Raw genomic sequence first — 13,351 nt, forward strand, 5'->3', positions numbered from 1 at the left:
TTAACCCTCACAAAATGTGCCTCTCCCCCCACATTTCAGTAAGATTATCATACTTCCAAATACACCACAGGGACAAAAGTATTGGGACATCTGCACATAACACTGACGAGGGCTTCAATGACATCCCATTCAAACATTCCGGCTTTAATATGGAGTTGTTCAACCCTTAATTGCTACAACAGCTTCCACTGCTCTAGGAAGGCTTTCTGAAAGATGGTGGAGTGTGTTCATGTGAGGATTTGCCCATTGATCTAGAAGAGCATTTGTTAGGTCACCCACTTGTTTTAGACCAGAGGGCTTGGTTCCTGTTGTAATTCAGACCTGAATTTAGGGGTCTATGCCCACTCCTGAAAACAACCCCATAGCATTTTCCCATCTCCACCAAATTTACAGTGGTCACAATGCAGTCAGGCAGGTAAAATTCTCCTGAAACTGGGCAAATTGTGACTGGTCCATAAGCTAGCATTAGTTGAGTTTTTTGTTTTAATACTAAAACCTCGAGCATGACATTGAGTGTGTGTAATCACAGTAAATAAGTAAGCTGGTTTCTAATGGATATTGTGCATAATAAACTGTTCCCATACCGGGAGTCGAACCCGGGCCGCCTGGGTGAAAACCAGGAATCCTAACCGCTAGACCATATGGGACAGACAAGAGAGAGCTGCTCATTGACATGGTTCTCTCCAGATATTTCAAGACCACTACCTAATGGTAGGATTTTTCTCAAGTGCTTCTTTGAAAACAGTAAATCATCATGCTGCGCTACTTTACTGAAAATCAAATGTGTTGTGTTAGTGGATGTTTTACAGATTTTCTTTTCTTTATAGTAAAGAAGGGTCCCACTTAATAGGACAGCTCTAAACTAAATGACTGCTTAGGATATACAAGCCCTACAAAGCACTCACGAGTTTCATGTAGGGATGCCAGCTGAATTGTGGCTTGAGACAGCTGGAAAAAGGGGAAAATGCTATTAAAATCAGTGTTAGTCAGAGTGATTTACTTTAGGAATGATCTGTGTTAAGTAAGCTGCATGTTAACTGCTCATGGAGTAATAAACAGAGTCAGATCCGGAGTGAGAAGTTCAGTGTGGTGGTGATGGGGCTTACTTTGTCCTTTGTGATGATGTTTTGTAAAAGTGTAAAATACATCTGAGTTTAAAGCAGTTTGATTTCTTCGTCTTTTTCTTCAACAGACGTTCTCCATACCAATCTTTAATCCAGAAACGTAGGTACATACTTTTAATGAGCTTCACCAATGGAGTAAGACAAGAGTCCAAGGAAGACTAAGAGTTGAAGGGTTTAAAAAAAGTTGAAATAAACTTTTGAGTCAGTCAAATCTAACCAAATCAGAAAAGTGTGAAGATATCCACAGACACTGTAATACAGAGCACTGATCCAAGATGATTGAGAGTGGTTTGAAAGAGTAGTCTATAGTGTGACTAAACTGTAGTGTGCACCATATAAGGACTGTTATATCGGTTAAGAACAGAAGTTTCCGTCAGTACAGCTTGCCAATCGTCTGACAGAATTAGCATAGTGCTAATAAGCAAGCACCAGTTCCCCTACCTGCTCAGTGGTGAGCCGTGATCGTATAGTGGTCAGTACTCTGCGTTGTGGCCGCAGCAACCCCGGTTCGAATCCGGGTCACGGCAGGGCTTTTGAGATTTTACACACACATGAAAACCCACACGCATTACTTCCCCCAGTCCAGTCTCTTACTGTTGAAAATTAAATCCACTTTAACCCTCACAAAATGTGCCTCTCCCCCCACATTTCAGTAAGCTTATCATACTTCCAAATACACCACAGGGACAAAAGTATTGGGACATCTGCACATAACACTGACGAGGGCTTCAATGACATCCCATTCAAACATTCCGGCTTTAATATGGAGTTGTTCAAACCTTAATTGCTACAACAGCTTCCACTGCTCTAGGAAGGCTTTCTGAAAGATGGTGGAGTGTGTTCATGTGAGGATTTGCCCATTGATCTAGAAGAGCATTTGTTAGGTCACCCACTTGTTTTAGACCAGAGGGCTTGGTTCCTGTTGTAATTCAGACCTGAATTTAGGGGTCTATGCCCACTCCTGAAAACAACCCCATAGCATTTTCCCATCTCCACCAAATTTACAGTGGTCACAATGCAGTCAGGCAGGTAAAATTCTCCTGAAACTGGACAAATTGTGACTGGTCCATAAGCTAGCATTAGTTGAGTTTTTTGTTTTAATACTAAAACCTCAAGCATGACATTGAGTGTGTGTAATCACAGTAAATAAGTAAGCTGGTTTCTAATGGATATTGTGCATAATAAACTGTTCCCATACCGGGAGTCGAACCCGGGCCGCCTGGGTGAAAACCAGGAATCCTAACCGCTAGACCATATGGGACAGACAAGAGAGAGCTGCTCATTGACATGGTTCTCTCCAGATATTTCAAGACACTACCTAATGGTAGGATTTTTCTCAAGTGCTTCTTTGAAAACAGTAAATCATCATGCTGCGCTACTTTACTGAAAATCAAATGTGTTGTGTTAGTGGATGTTTTACAGATTTTCTTTTCTTTATAGTAAAGAAGGGTCCCACTTAATAGGACAGCTCTAAACTAAATGACTGCTTAGGATATACAAGCCCTACAAAGCACTCACGAGTTTCATGTAGGGATGCCAGCTGAATTGTGGCTTGAGACAGCTGGAAAAAGGGGAAAATGCTATTAAAATCAGTGTTAGTCAGAGTGATTTACTTTAGGAATGATCTGTGTTAAGTAAGCTGCATGTTAACTGCTCATGGAGTAATAAACAGAGTCAGATCCGGAGTGAGAAGTTCAGTGTGGTGGTGATGGGGCTTACTTTGTCCTTTGTGATGATGTTTTGTAAAAGTGTAAAATACATCTGAGTTTAAAGCAGTTTGATTTCTTCGTCTTTTTCTTCAACAGACGTTCTCCATACCAATCTTTAATCCAGAAACGTAGGTACATACTTTTAATGAGCTTCACCAATGGAGTAAGACAAGATTCCAAGGAAGACTAAGAGTTGAAGGGTTTAAAAAAAGTTGAAATAAACTTTTGAGTCAGTCAAATCTAACCAAATCAGAAAAGTGTGAAGATATCCACAGACACTGTAATACAGAGCACTGATCCAAGATGATTGAGAGTGGTTTGAAAGAGTAGTCTATAGTGTGACTAAACTGTAGTGTGCACCATATAAGGACTGTTATATCGGTTAAGAACAGAAGTTTCCGTCAGTACAGCTTGCCAATCGTCTGACAGAATTAGCATAGTGCTAATAAGCAAGCGCCAGTTCCCCTACCTGCTCAGTGGTGAGCCGTGATCGTATAGTGGTCAATACTCTGCGTTGTGGCAGCAGCAACCCCGGTTCGAATCTGGGTCACGGCAGAGCTTTTGAGATTTTACACACACATGAAAACCCACACGCATTACTTCCCCCAGTCCAGTCTCTTACTGTTGAAAATTAAATCCACTTTAACCCTCACAAAATGTGCCTCTCCCCCCACATTTCAGTAAGCTTATCATACTTCCAAATACACCACAGGGACAAAAGTATTGGGACATCTGCACATAACACTGACGAGGGCTTCAATGACATCCCATTCAAACATTCCGGCTTTAATATGGAGTTGTTCAACCCTTAATTGCTACAACAGCTTCCACTGCTCTAGGAAGGCTTTCTGAAAGATGGTGGAGTGTGTTCATGTGAGGATTTGCCCATTGATCTAGAAGAGCATTTGTTAGGTCACCCACTTGTTTTAGACCAGAGGGCTTGGTTCCTGTTGTAATTCAGACCTGAATTTAGGGGTCTATGCCCAGTCCTGAAAACAACCCCATAGCATTTTCCCATCTCCACCAAATTTACAGTGGTCACAATGCAGTCAGGCAGGTAAAATTCTCCTGAAACTGGGCAAATTGTGACTGGTCCATAAGCTAGCATTAGTTGAGTTTTTTGTTTTAATACTAAAACCTCAAGCATGACATTGAGTGTGTGTAATCACAGTAAATAAGTAAGCTGGTTTCTAATGGATATTGTGCATAATAAACTGTTCCCATACCGGGAGTCGAACCCGGGCCGCCTGGGTGAAAACCAGGAATCCTAACCGCTAGACCATATGGGACAGACAAGAGAGAGCTGCTCATTGACATGGTTCTCTCCAGATATTTCAAGACCACTACCTAATGGTAGGATTTTTCTCTAGTGCTTCTTTGAAAACAGTAAATCATCATGCTGCGCTACTTTACTGAAAATCAAATGTGTTGTGTTAGTGGATGTTTTACAGATTTTCTTTTCTTTATAGTAAAGAAGGGTCCCACTTAACAGGACAGCTCTAAGCTAAATGACTGCTTAGGATATACAAGCCCTACAAAGCACTCACGAGTTTCATGTAGGGATGCCAGCTGAATTGTGGCTTGAGACAGCTGGAAAAAGGGGAAAATGCTATTAAAATCAGTGTTAGTCAGAGTGATTTACTTTAGGAATGATCTGTGTTAAGTAAGCTGCATGTTAACTGCTCATGGAGTAATAAACAGAGTCAGATCCGGAGTGAATAGTTCAGTGTGGTGGTGATGGGTCTTACTTTGTCCTTTGTGATGATGTTTTGTAAAAGTTTAAAATACATCTGAGTTTAAAGCAGTTTGATTTCTTCGTCTTTTTCTTCAACAGACGTTCTCCATACCAATCTTTAATCCAGAAACGTAGGTACATACTTTTAATGAGCTTCACCAGTGGAGTAAGACAAGAGTCCAAGGAAGACTAAGAGTTGAAGGGTTTAAAAAAAGTTGAAATAAACTTTTGAGTCAGTCAAATCTAACCAAATCAGAAAAGTGTGAAGATATCCACAGACACTGTAATACAGAGCACTGATCCAAGATGATTGAGAGTGGTTTGAAAGAGTAGTCTATAGTGTGACTAAACTGTAGTGTGCACCATATAAGGACTGTTATATCGGTTAAGAACAGAAGTTTCCGTCAGTACAGCTTGCCAATCGTCTGACAGAATTAGCATAGTGCTAATAAGCAAGCGCCAGTTCCCCTACCTGCTCAGTGGTGAGCCGTGATCGTATAGTGGTCAGTACTCTGCTTTGTGGCCGCAGCAACCCCGGTTCGAATCCGGGTCACGGCAGGGCTTTTGAGATTTTACACACACATGAAAACCCACACGCATTACTTCCCCCAGTCCAGTCTCTTACTCTTGAAAATTAAATCCACTTTAACCCTCACAAAATGTGCCTCTCCCCCCACATTTCAGTAAGATTATCATACTTCCAAATACACCACAGGGACAAAAGTATTGGGACATCTGCACATAACACTGACGAGGGCTTCAATGACATCCCATTCAAACATTCCGGCTTTAATATGGAGTTGTTCAACCCTTAATTGCTACAACAGCTTCCACTGCTCTAGGAAGGCTTTCTGAAAGATGGTGGAGTGTGTTCATGTGAGGATTTGCCCATTGATCTAGAAGAGCATTTGTTAGGTCACCCACTTGTTTTAGACCAGAGGGCTTGGTTCCTGTTGTAATTCAGACCTGAATTTAGGGGTCTATGCCCACTCCTGAAAACAACCCCATAGCATTTTCCCATCTCCACCAAATTTACAGTGGTCACAATGCAGTCAGGCAGGTAAAATTCTCCTGAAACTGGGCAAATTGTGACTGGTCCATAAGCTAGCATTAGTTGAGTTTTTTGTTTTAATACTAAAACCTCAAGCATGACATTGAGTGTGTGTAATCACAGTAAATAAGTAAGCTGGTTTCTAATGGATATTGTGCATAATAAACTGTTCCCATACCGGGAGTCGAACCCGGGCCACCTGGGTGAAAACCAGGAATCCTAACCGCTAGACCATACGGGACAGACAAGAGAGAGCTGCTCATTGACATGGTTCTCTCCAGATATTTCAAGACCACTACCTAATGGTAGGATTTTTCTCAAGTGCTTCTTTGAAAACAGTAAATCATCATGCTGCGCTACTTTACTGAAAATCAAATGTGTTGTGTTAGTGGATGTTTTACAGATTTTCTTTTCTTTATAGTAAAGAAGGGTCCCACTTAATAGGACAGCTCTAAACTAAATGACTGCTTAGGATATACAAGCCCTACAAAGCACTCACGAGTTTCATGTAGGGATGCCAGCTGAATTGTGGCTTGAGACAGCTGGAAAAAGGGGAAAATGCTATTAAAATCAGTGTTAGTCAGAGTGATTTACTTTAGGAATGATCTGTGTTAAGTAAGCTGCATGTTAACTGCTCATGGAGTAATAAACAGAGTCAGATCCGGAGTGAGAAGTTCAGTGTGGTGGTGATGGGGCTTACTTTGTCCTTTGTGATGATGTTTTGTAAAAGTGTAAAATACATCTGAGTTTAAAGCAGTTTGATTTCTTCGTCTTTTTCTTCAACAGACGTTCTCCATACCAATCTTTAATCCAGAAACGTAGGTACATACTTTTAATGAGCTTCACCAATGGAGTAAGACAAGATTCCAAGGAAGACTAAGAGTTGAAGGGTTTAAAAAAAGTTGAAATAAACTTTTGAGTCAGTCAAATCTAACCAAATCAGAAAAGTGTGAAGATATCCACAGACACTGTAATACAGAGCACTGATCCAAGATGATTGAGAGTGGTTTGAAAGAGTAGTCTATAGTGTGACTAAACTGTAGTGTGCACCATATAAGGACTGTTATATCGGTTAAGAACAGAAGTTTCCGTCAGTACAGCTTGCCAATCGTCTGACAGAATTAGCATAGTGCTAATAAGCAAGCGCCAGTTCCCCTACCTGCTCAGTGGTGAGCCGTGATCGTATAGTGGTCAGTACTCTGCGTTGTGGCCGCAGCAACCCCGGTTCGAATCCGGGTCACGGCAGGGCTTTTGAGATTTTACACACACATGAAAACCCACACGCATTACTTCCCCCAGTCCAGTCTCTTACTGTTGAAAATTAAATCCACTTTAACCCTCACAAAATGTGCCTCTCCCCCACATTTCAGTAAGCTTATCATACTTCCAAATACACCACAGGGACAAAAGTATTGGGACATCTGCACATAACACTGACGAGGGCTTCAATGACATCCCATTCAAACATTCCGGCTTTAATATGGAGTTGTTCAACCCTTAATTGCTACAACAGCTTCCACTGCTCTAGGAAGGCTTTCTGAAAGATGGTGGGGTGTGTTCATGTGAGGATTTGCCCATTGATCTAGAAGAGCATTTGTTAGGTCACCCACTTGTTTTAGACCAGAGGGCTTGGTTCCTGTTGTAATTCAGACCTGAATTTAGGGGTCTATGCCCACTCCTGAAAACAACCCCATAGCATTTTCCCATCTCCACCAAATTTACAGTGGTCACAATGCAGTCAGGCAGGTAAAATTCTCCTGAAACTGGGCAAATTGTGACTGGTCCATAAGCTAGCATTAGTTGAGTTTTTTGTTTTAATACTAAAACCTCAAGCATGACATTGAGTGTGTGTAATCACAGTAAATAAGTAAGCTGGTTTCTAATGGATATTGTGCATAATAAACTGTTCCCATACCGGGAGTCGAACCCGGGCCGCCTGGGTGAAAACCAGGAATCCTAACCGCTAGACCATATGGGACAGACAAGAGAGAGCTGCTCATTGACATGGTTCTCTCCAGATATTTCAAGACCACTACCTAATGGTAGGATTTTTCTCTAGTGCTTCTTTGAAAACAGTAAATCATCATGCTGCGCTACTTTACTGAAAATCAAATGTGTTGTGTTAGTGGATGTTTTACAGATTTTCTTTTCTTTATAATAAAGAAGGGTCCCACTTAATAGGACAGCTCTAAGCTAAATGACTGCTTAGGATATACAAGCCCTACAAAGCACTCACGAGTTTCATGTAGGGATGCCAGCTGAATTGTGGTTTGAGACAGCTGGAAAAAGGGGAAAATGCTATTAAAATCAGTGTTAGTCAGAGTGATTTACTTTAGGAATGATCTGTGTTAAGTAAGCTGCATGTTAACTGCTCATGGAGTAATAAACAGAGTCAGATCCGGAGTGAGAAGTTCAGTGTGGTGGTGATGGGGCTTACTTTGTCCTTTGTGATGATGTTTTGTAAAAGTGTAAAATACATCTGAGTTTAAAGCAGTTTGATTTCTTCGTCTTTATCTTCAACAGATGTTCTCTATACCAATCTTTAATCCAGAAACGTAGGTACATACTTTTAATGAGCTTCACCAATGGAGTAAGACAAGATTCCAAGGAAGACTAAGAGTTGAAGGGTTTAAAAAAAGTTGAAATAAACTTTTGAGTCAGTCAAATCTAACCAAATCAGAAAAGTGTGAAGATATCCACAGACACTGTAATACAGAGCACTGATCCAAGATGATTGAGAGTGGTTTGAAAGAGTAGTCTATAGTGTGACTAAACTGTAGTGTGCACCATATAAGGACTGTTATATCGGTTAAGAACAGAAGTTTCCGTCAGTACAGCTTGCCAATCGTCTGACAGAATTAGCATAGTGCTAATAAGCAAGCACCAGTTCCCCTACCTGCTCAGTGGTGAGCCGTGATCGTATAGTGGTCAGTACTCTGCGTTGTGGCCGCAGCAACCCCGGTTCGAATCCGGGTCACGGCAGGGCTTTTGAGATTTTACACACACATGAAAACCCACACGCATTACTTCCCCCAGTCCAGTCTCTTACTGTTGAAAATTAAATCCACTTTAACCCTCACAAAATGTGCCTCTCCCCCCACATTTCAGTAAGCTTATCATACTTCCAAATACACCACAGGGACAAAAGTATTGGGACATCTGCACATAACACTGACGAGGGCTTCAATGACATTCCATTCAAACATTCCGGCTTTAATATGGAGTTGTTCAACCCTTAATTGCTACAACAGCTTCCACTGCTCTAGGAAGGCTTTCTGAAAGATGGTGGGGTGTGTTCATGTGAGGATTTGCCCATTGATCTAGAAGAGCATTTGTTAGGTCACCCACTTGTTTTAGACCAGAGGGCTTGGTTCCTGTTGTAATTCAGACCTGAATTTAGGGGTCTATGCCCACTCCTGAAAACAACCCCATAGCATTTTCCCATCTCCACCAAATTTACAGTGGTCACAATGCAGTCAGGCAGGTAAAATTCTCCTGAAACTGGGCAAATTGTGACTGGTCCATAAGCTAGCATTAGTTGAGTTTTTTGTTTTAATACTAAAACCTCAAGCATGACATTGAGTGTGTGTAATCACAGTAAATAAGTAAGCTGGTTTCTAATGGATATTGTGCATAATAAACTGTTCCCATACCGGGAGTCGAACCCGGGCCGCCTGGGTGAAAACCAGGAATCCTAACCGCTAGACCATATGGGACAGACAAGAGAGAGCTGCTCATTGACATGGTTCTCTCCAGATATTTCAAGACCACTACCTAATGGTAGGATTTTTCTCTAGTGCTTCTTTGAAAACAGTAAATCATCATGCTGCGCTACTTTACTGAAAATCAAATGTGTTGTGTTAGTGGATGTTTTACAGATTTTCTTTTCTTTATAATAAAGAAGGGTCCCACTTAATAGGACAGCTCTAAGCTAAATGACTGCTTAGGATATACAAGCCCTACAAAGCACTCACGAGTTTCATGTAGGGATGCCAGCTGAATTGTGGCTTGAGACAGCTGGAAAAAGGGGAAAATGCTATTAAAATCAGTGTTAGTCAGAGTGATTTACTTTAGGAATGATCTGTGTTAAGTAAGCTGCATGTTAACTGCTCATGGAGTAATAAACAGAGTCAGATCCGGAGTGAATAGTTCAGTGTGGTGGTGATGGGTCTTACTTTGTCCTTTGTGATGATGTTTTGTAAAAGTTTAAAATACATCTGAGTTTAAAGCAGTTTGATTTCTTCGTCTTTTTCTTCAACAGACGTTCTCCATACCAATCTTTAATCCAGAAACGTAGGTACATACTTTTAATGAGCTTCACCAGTGGAGTAAGACAAGAGTCCAAGGAAGACTAAGAGTTGAAGGGTTTAAAAAAAGTTGAAATAAACTTTTGAGTCAGTCAAATCTAACCAAATCAGAAAAGTGTGAAGATATCCACAGACACTGTAATACAGAGCACTGATCCAAGATGATTGAGAGTGGTTTGAAAGAGTAGTCTATAGTGTGACTAAACTGTAGTGTGCACCATATAAGGACTGTTATATCGGTTAAGAACAGAAGTTTCCGTCAGTACAGCTTGCCAATCGTCTGACAGAATTAGCATAGTGCTAATAAGCAAGCACCAGTTCCCCTACCTGCTCAGTGGTGAGCCGTGATCGTATAGTGGTCAGTACTCTGCGTTGTGGCCGCAGCAACCCCGGTTCGAATCCGGGTCACGGCAGGGCTTTTGAGATTTTACACACACATGAAAACCCACACGCATTACTTCCCCCAGTCCAGTCTCTTACTGTTGAAAATTAAATCCACTTTAACCCTCACAAAATGTGCCTCTCCCCCCACATTTCAGTAAGCTTATCATACTTCCAAATACACCACAGGGACAAAAGTATTGGGACATCTGCACATAACACTGACGAGGGCTTCAATGACATCCCATTCAAACATTCCGGCTTTAATATGGAGTTGTTCAAACCTTAATTGCTACAACAGCTTCCACTGCTCTAGGAAGGCTTTCTGAAAGATGGTGGAGTGTGTTCATGTGAGGATTTGCCCATTGATCTAGAAGAGCATTTGTTAGGTCACCCACTTGTTTTAGACCAGAGGGCTTGGTTCCTGTTGTAATTCAGACCTGAATTTAGGGGTCTATGCCCACTCCTGAAAACAACCCCATAGCATTTTCCCATCTCCACCAAATTTACAGTGGTCACAATGCAGTCAGGCAGGTAAAATTCTCCTGAAACTGGACAAATTGTGACTGGTCCATAAGCTAGCATTAGTTGAGTTTTTTGTTTTAATACTAAAACCTCAAGCATGACATTGAGTGTGTGTAATCACAGTAAATAAGTAAGCTGGTTTCTAATGGATATTGTGCATAATAAACTGTTCCCATACCGGGAGTCGAACCCGGGCCGCCTGGGTGAAAACCAGGAATCCTAACCGCTAGACCATATGGGACAGACAAGAGAGAGCTGCTCATTGACATGGTTCTCTCCAGATATTTCAAGACCACTACCTAATGGTAGGATTTTTCTCAAGTGCTTCTTTGAAAACAGTAAATCATCATGCTGCGCTACTTTACTGAAAATCAAATGTGTTGTGTTAGTGGATGTTTTACAGATTTTCTTTTCTTTATAGTAAAGAAGGGTCCCACTTAATAGGACAGCTCTAAACTAAATGACTGCTTAGGATATACAAGCCCTACAAAGCACTCACGAGTTTCATGTAGGGATGCCAGCTGAATTGTGGCTTGAGACAGCTGGAAAAAGGGGAAAATGCTATTAAAATCAGTGTTAGTCAGAGTGATTTACTTTAGGAATGATCTGTGTTAAGTAAGCTGCATGTTAACTGCTCATGGAGTAATAAACAGAGTCAGATCCGGAGTGAGAAGTTCAGTGTGGTGGTGATGGGGCTTACTTTGTCCTTTGTGATGATGTTTTGTAAAAGTGTAAAATACATCTGAGTTTAAAGCAGTTTGATTTCTTCGTCTTTTTCTTCAACAGACGTTCTCCATACCAATCTTTAATCCAGAAACGTAGGTACATACTTTTAATGAGCTTCACCAATGGAGTAAGACAAGATTCCAAGGAAGACTAAGAGTTGAAGGGTTTAAAAAAAGTTGAAATAAACTTTTGAGTCAGTCAAATCTAACCAAATCAGAAAAGTGTGAAGATATCCACAGACACTGTAATACAGAGCACTGATCCAAGATGATTGAGAGTGGTTTGAAAGAGTAGTCTATAGTGTGACTAAACTGTAGTGTGCACCATATAAGGACTGTTATATCGGTTAAGAACAGAAGTTTCCGTCAGTACAGCTTGCCAATCGTCTGACAGAATTAGCATAGTGCTAATAAGCAAGCGCCAGTTCCCCTACCTGCTCAGTGGTGAGCCGTGATCGTATAGTGGTCAATACTCTGCGTTGTGGCAGCAGCAACCCCGGTTCGAATCTGGGTCACGGCAGAGCTTTTGAGATTTTACACACACATGAAAACCCACACGCATTACTTCCCCCAGTCCAGTCTCTTACTGTTGAAAATTAAATCCACTTTAACCCTCACAAAATGTGCCTCTCCCCCCACATTTCAGTAAGCTTGTCATACTTCCAAATACACCACAGGGACAAAAGTATTGGGACATCTGCACATAACACTGACGAGGGCTTCAATGACATCCCATTCAAACATTCCGGCTTTAATATGGAGTTGTTCAACCCTTAATTGCTACAACAGCTTCCACTGCTCTAGGAAGGCTTTCTGAAAGATGGTGGAGTGTGTTCATGTGAGGATTTGCCCATTGATCTAGAAGAGCATTTGTTAGGTCACCCACTTGTTTTAGACCAGAGGGCTTGGTTCCTGTTGTAATTCAGACCTGAATTTAGGGGTCTATGCCCACTCCTGAAAACAACCCCATAGCATTTTCCCATCTCCACCAAATTTACAGTGGTCACAATGCAGTCAGGCAGGTAAAATTCTCCTGAAACTGGGCAAATTGTGACTGGTCCATAAGCTAGCATTAGTTGAGTTTTTTGTTTTAATACTAAAACCTCAAGCATGACATTGAGTGTGTGTAATCACAGTAAATAAGTAAGCTGGTTTCTAATGGATATTGTGCATAATAAACTGTTCCCATACCGGGAGTCGAACCCGGGCCGCCTGGGTGAAAACCAGGAATCCTAACCGCTAGACCATATGGGACAGACAAGAGAGAGCTGCTCATTGACATGGTTCTCTCCAGATATTTCAAGACCACTACCTAATGGTAGGATTTTTCTCTAGTGCTTCTTTGAAAACAGTAAATCATCATGCTGCGCTACTTTACTGAAAATCAAATGTGTTGTGTTAGTGGATGTTTTACAGATTTTCTTTTCTTTATAGTAAAGAAGGGTCCCACTTAACAGGACAGCTCTAAGCTAAATGACTGCTTAGGATATACAAGCCCTACAAAGCACTCACGAGTTTCATGTAGGGATGCCAGCTGAATTGTGGCTTGAGACAGCTGGAAAAAGGGGAAAATGCTATTAAAATCAGTGTTAGTCAGAGTGATTTACTTTAGGAATGATCTGTGTTAAGTAAGCTGCATGTTAACTGCTCATGGAGTAATAAACAGAGTCAGATCCGGAGTGAATAGTTCAGTGTGGTGGTGATGGGTCTTACTTTGTCCTTTGTGATGATGTTTTGTAAAAGTTTAAAATACATCTGAGTTTAAAGCAGTTTGATTTCTTCGTCTTTTTCTTC

The 13,351-nt window shown here is 41.2% G+C and overlaps 12 non-coding genes across 12 annotated transcripts; 4 read left to right on the forward strand and 8 right to left on the reverse strand.

The window, feature by feature from the left end:
- Positions 1-575: 575 nt before the first annotated feature.
- trnae-uuc (transfer RNA glutamic acid (anticodon UUC)) lies at positions 576-647 on the reverse strand. The gene has a single exon. It is a non-coding gene; the product is annotated as a tRNA-Glu (tRNA).
- A 932-nt stretch (positions 648-1,579) lies between these two features.
- On the forward strand, positions 1,580-1,651 carry trnah-gug (transfer RNA histidin (anticodon GUG)). The gene has a single exon. It is a non-coding gene; the product is annotated as a tRNA-His (tRNA).
- A 662-nt stretch (positions 1,652-2,313) lies between these two features.
- trnae-uuc (transfer RNA glutamic acid (anticodon UUC)) lies at positions 2,314-2,385 on the reverse strand. Its single transcript has one exon. It is a non-coding gene; the product is annotated as a tRNA-Glu (tRNA).
- A 1,665-nt stretch (positions 2,386-4,050) lies between these two features.
- Positions 4,051-4,122, reverse strand: trnae-uuc (transfer RNA glutamic acid (anticodon UUC)). The gene has a single exon. It is a non-coding gene; the product is annotated as a tRNA-Glu (tRNA).
- A 1,666-nt stretch (positions 4,123-5,788) lies between these two features.
- Positions 5,789-5,860, reverse strand: trnae-uuc (transfer RNA glutamic acid (anticodon UUC)). The gene has a single exon. It is a non-coding gene; the product is annotated as a tRNA-Glu (tRNA).
- A 932-nt stretch (positions 5,861-6,792) lies between these two features.
- On the forward strand, positions 6,793-6,864 carry trnah-gug (transfer RNA histidin (anticodon GUG)). Its single transcript has one exon. It is a non-coding gene; the product is annotated as a tRNA-His (tRNA).
- Positions 6,865-7,525: 661 nt separating this feature from the next.
- On the reverse strand, positions 7,526-7,597 carry trnae-uuc (transfer RNA glutamic acid (anticodon UUC)). Its single transcript has one exon. It is a non-coding gene; the product is annotated as a tRNA-Glu (tRNA).
- Positions 7,598-8,529: 932 nt separating this feature from the next.
- trnah-gug (transfer RNA histidin (anticodon GUG)) lies at positions 8,530-8,601 on the forward strand. The gene has a single exon. It is a non-coding gene; the product is annotated as a tRNA-His (tRNA).
- Positions 8,602-9,263: 662 nt separating this feature from the next.
- Positions 9,264-9,335, reverse strand: trnae-uuc (transfer RNA glutamic acid (anticodon UUC)). The gene has a single exon. It is a non-coding gene; the product is annotated as a tRNA-Glu (tRNA).
- Positions 9,336-10,267: 932 nt separating this feature from the next.
- Positions 10,268-10,339, forward strand: trnah-gug (transfer RNA histidin (anticodon GUG)). Its single transcript has one exon. It is a non-coding gene; the product is annotated as a tRNA-His (tRNA).
- A 662-nt stretch (positions 10,340-11,001) lies between these two features.
- Positions 11,002-11,073, reverse strand: trnae-uuc (transfer RNA glutamic acid (anticodon UUC)). Its single transcript has one exon. It is a non-coding gene; the product is annotated as a tRNA-Glu (tRNA).
- A 1,666-nt stretch (positions 11,074-12,739) lies between these two features.
- trnae-uuc (transfer RNA glutamic acid (anticodon UUC)) lies at positions 12,740-12,811 on the reverse strand. The gene has a single exon. It is a non-coding gene; the product is annotated as a tRNA-Glu (tRNA).
- Between the last annotated feature and the right edge of the window lie 540 nt (positions 12,812-13,351).

Source organism: Salminus brasiliensis, chromosome 1 (assembly GCF_030463535.1).
Source record: "Salminus brasiliensis chromosome 1, fSalBra1.hap2, whole genome shotgun sequence".
In the NCBI taxonomy this organism is placed as follows: domain Eukaryota; kingdom Metazoa; phylum Chordata; class Actinopteri; order Characiformes; family Bryconidae; genus Salminus; species Salminus brasiliensis.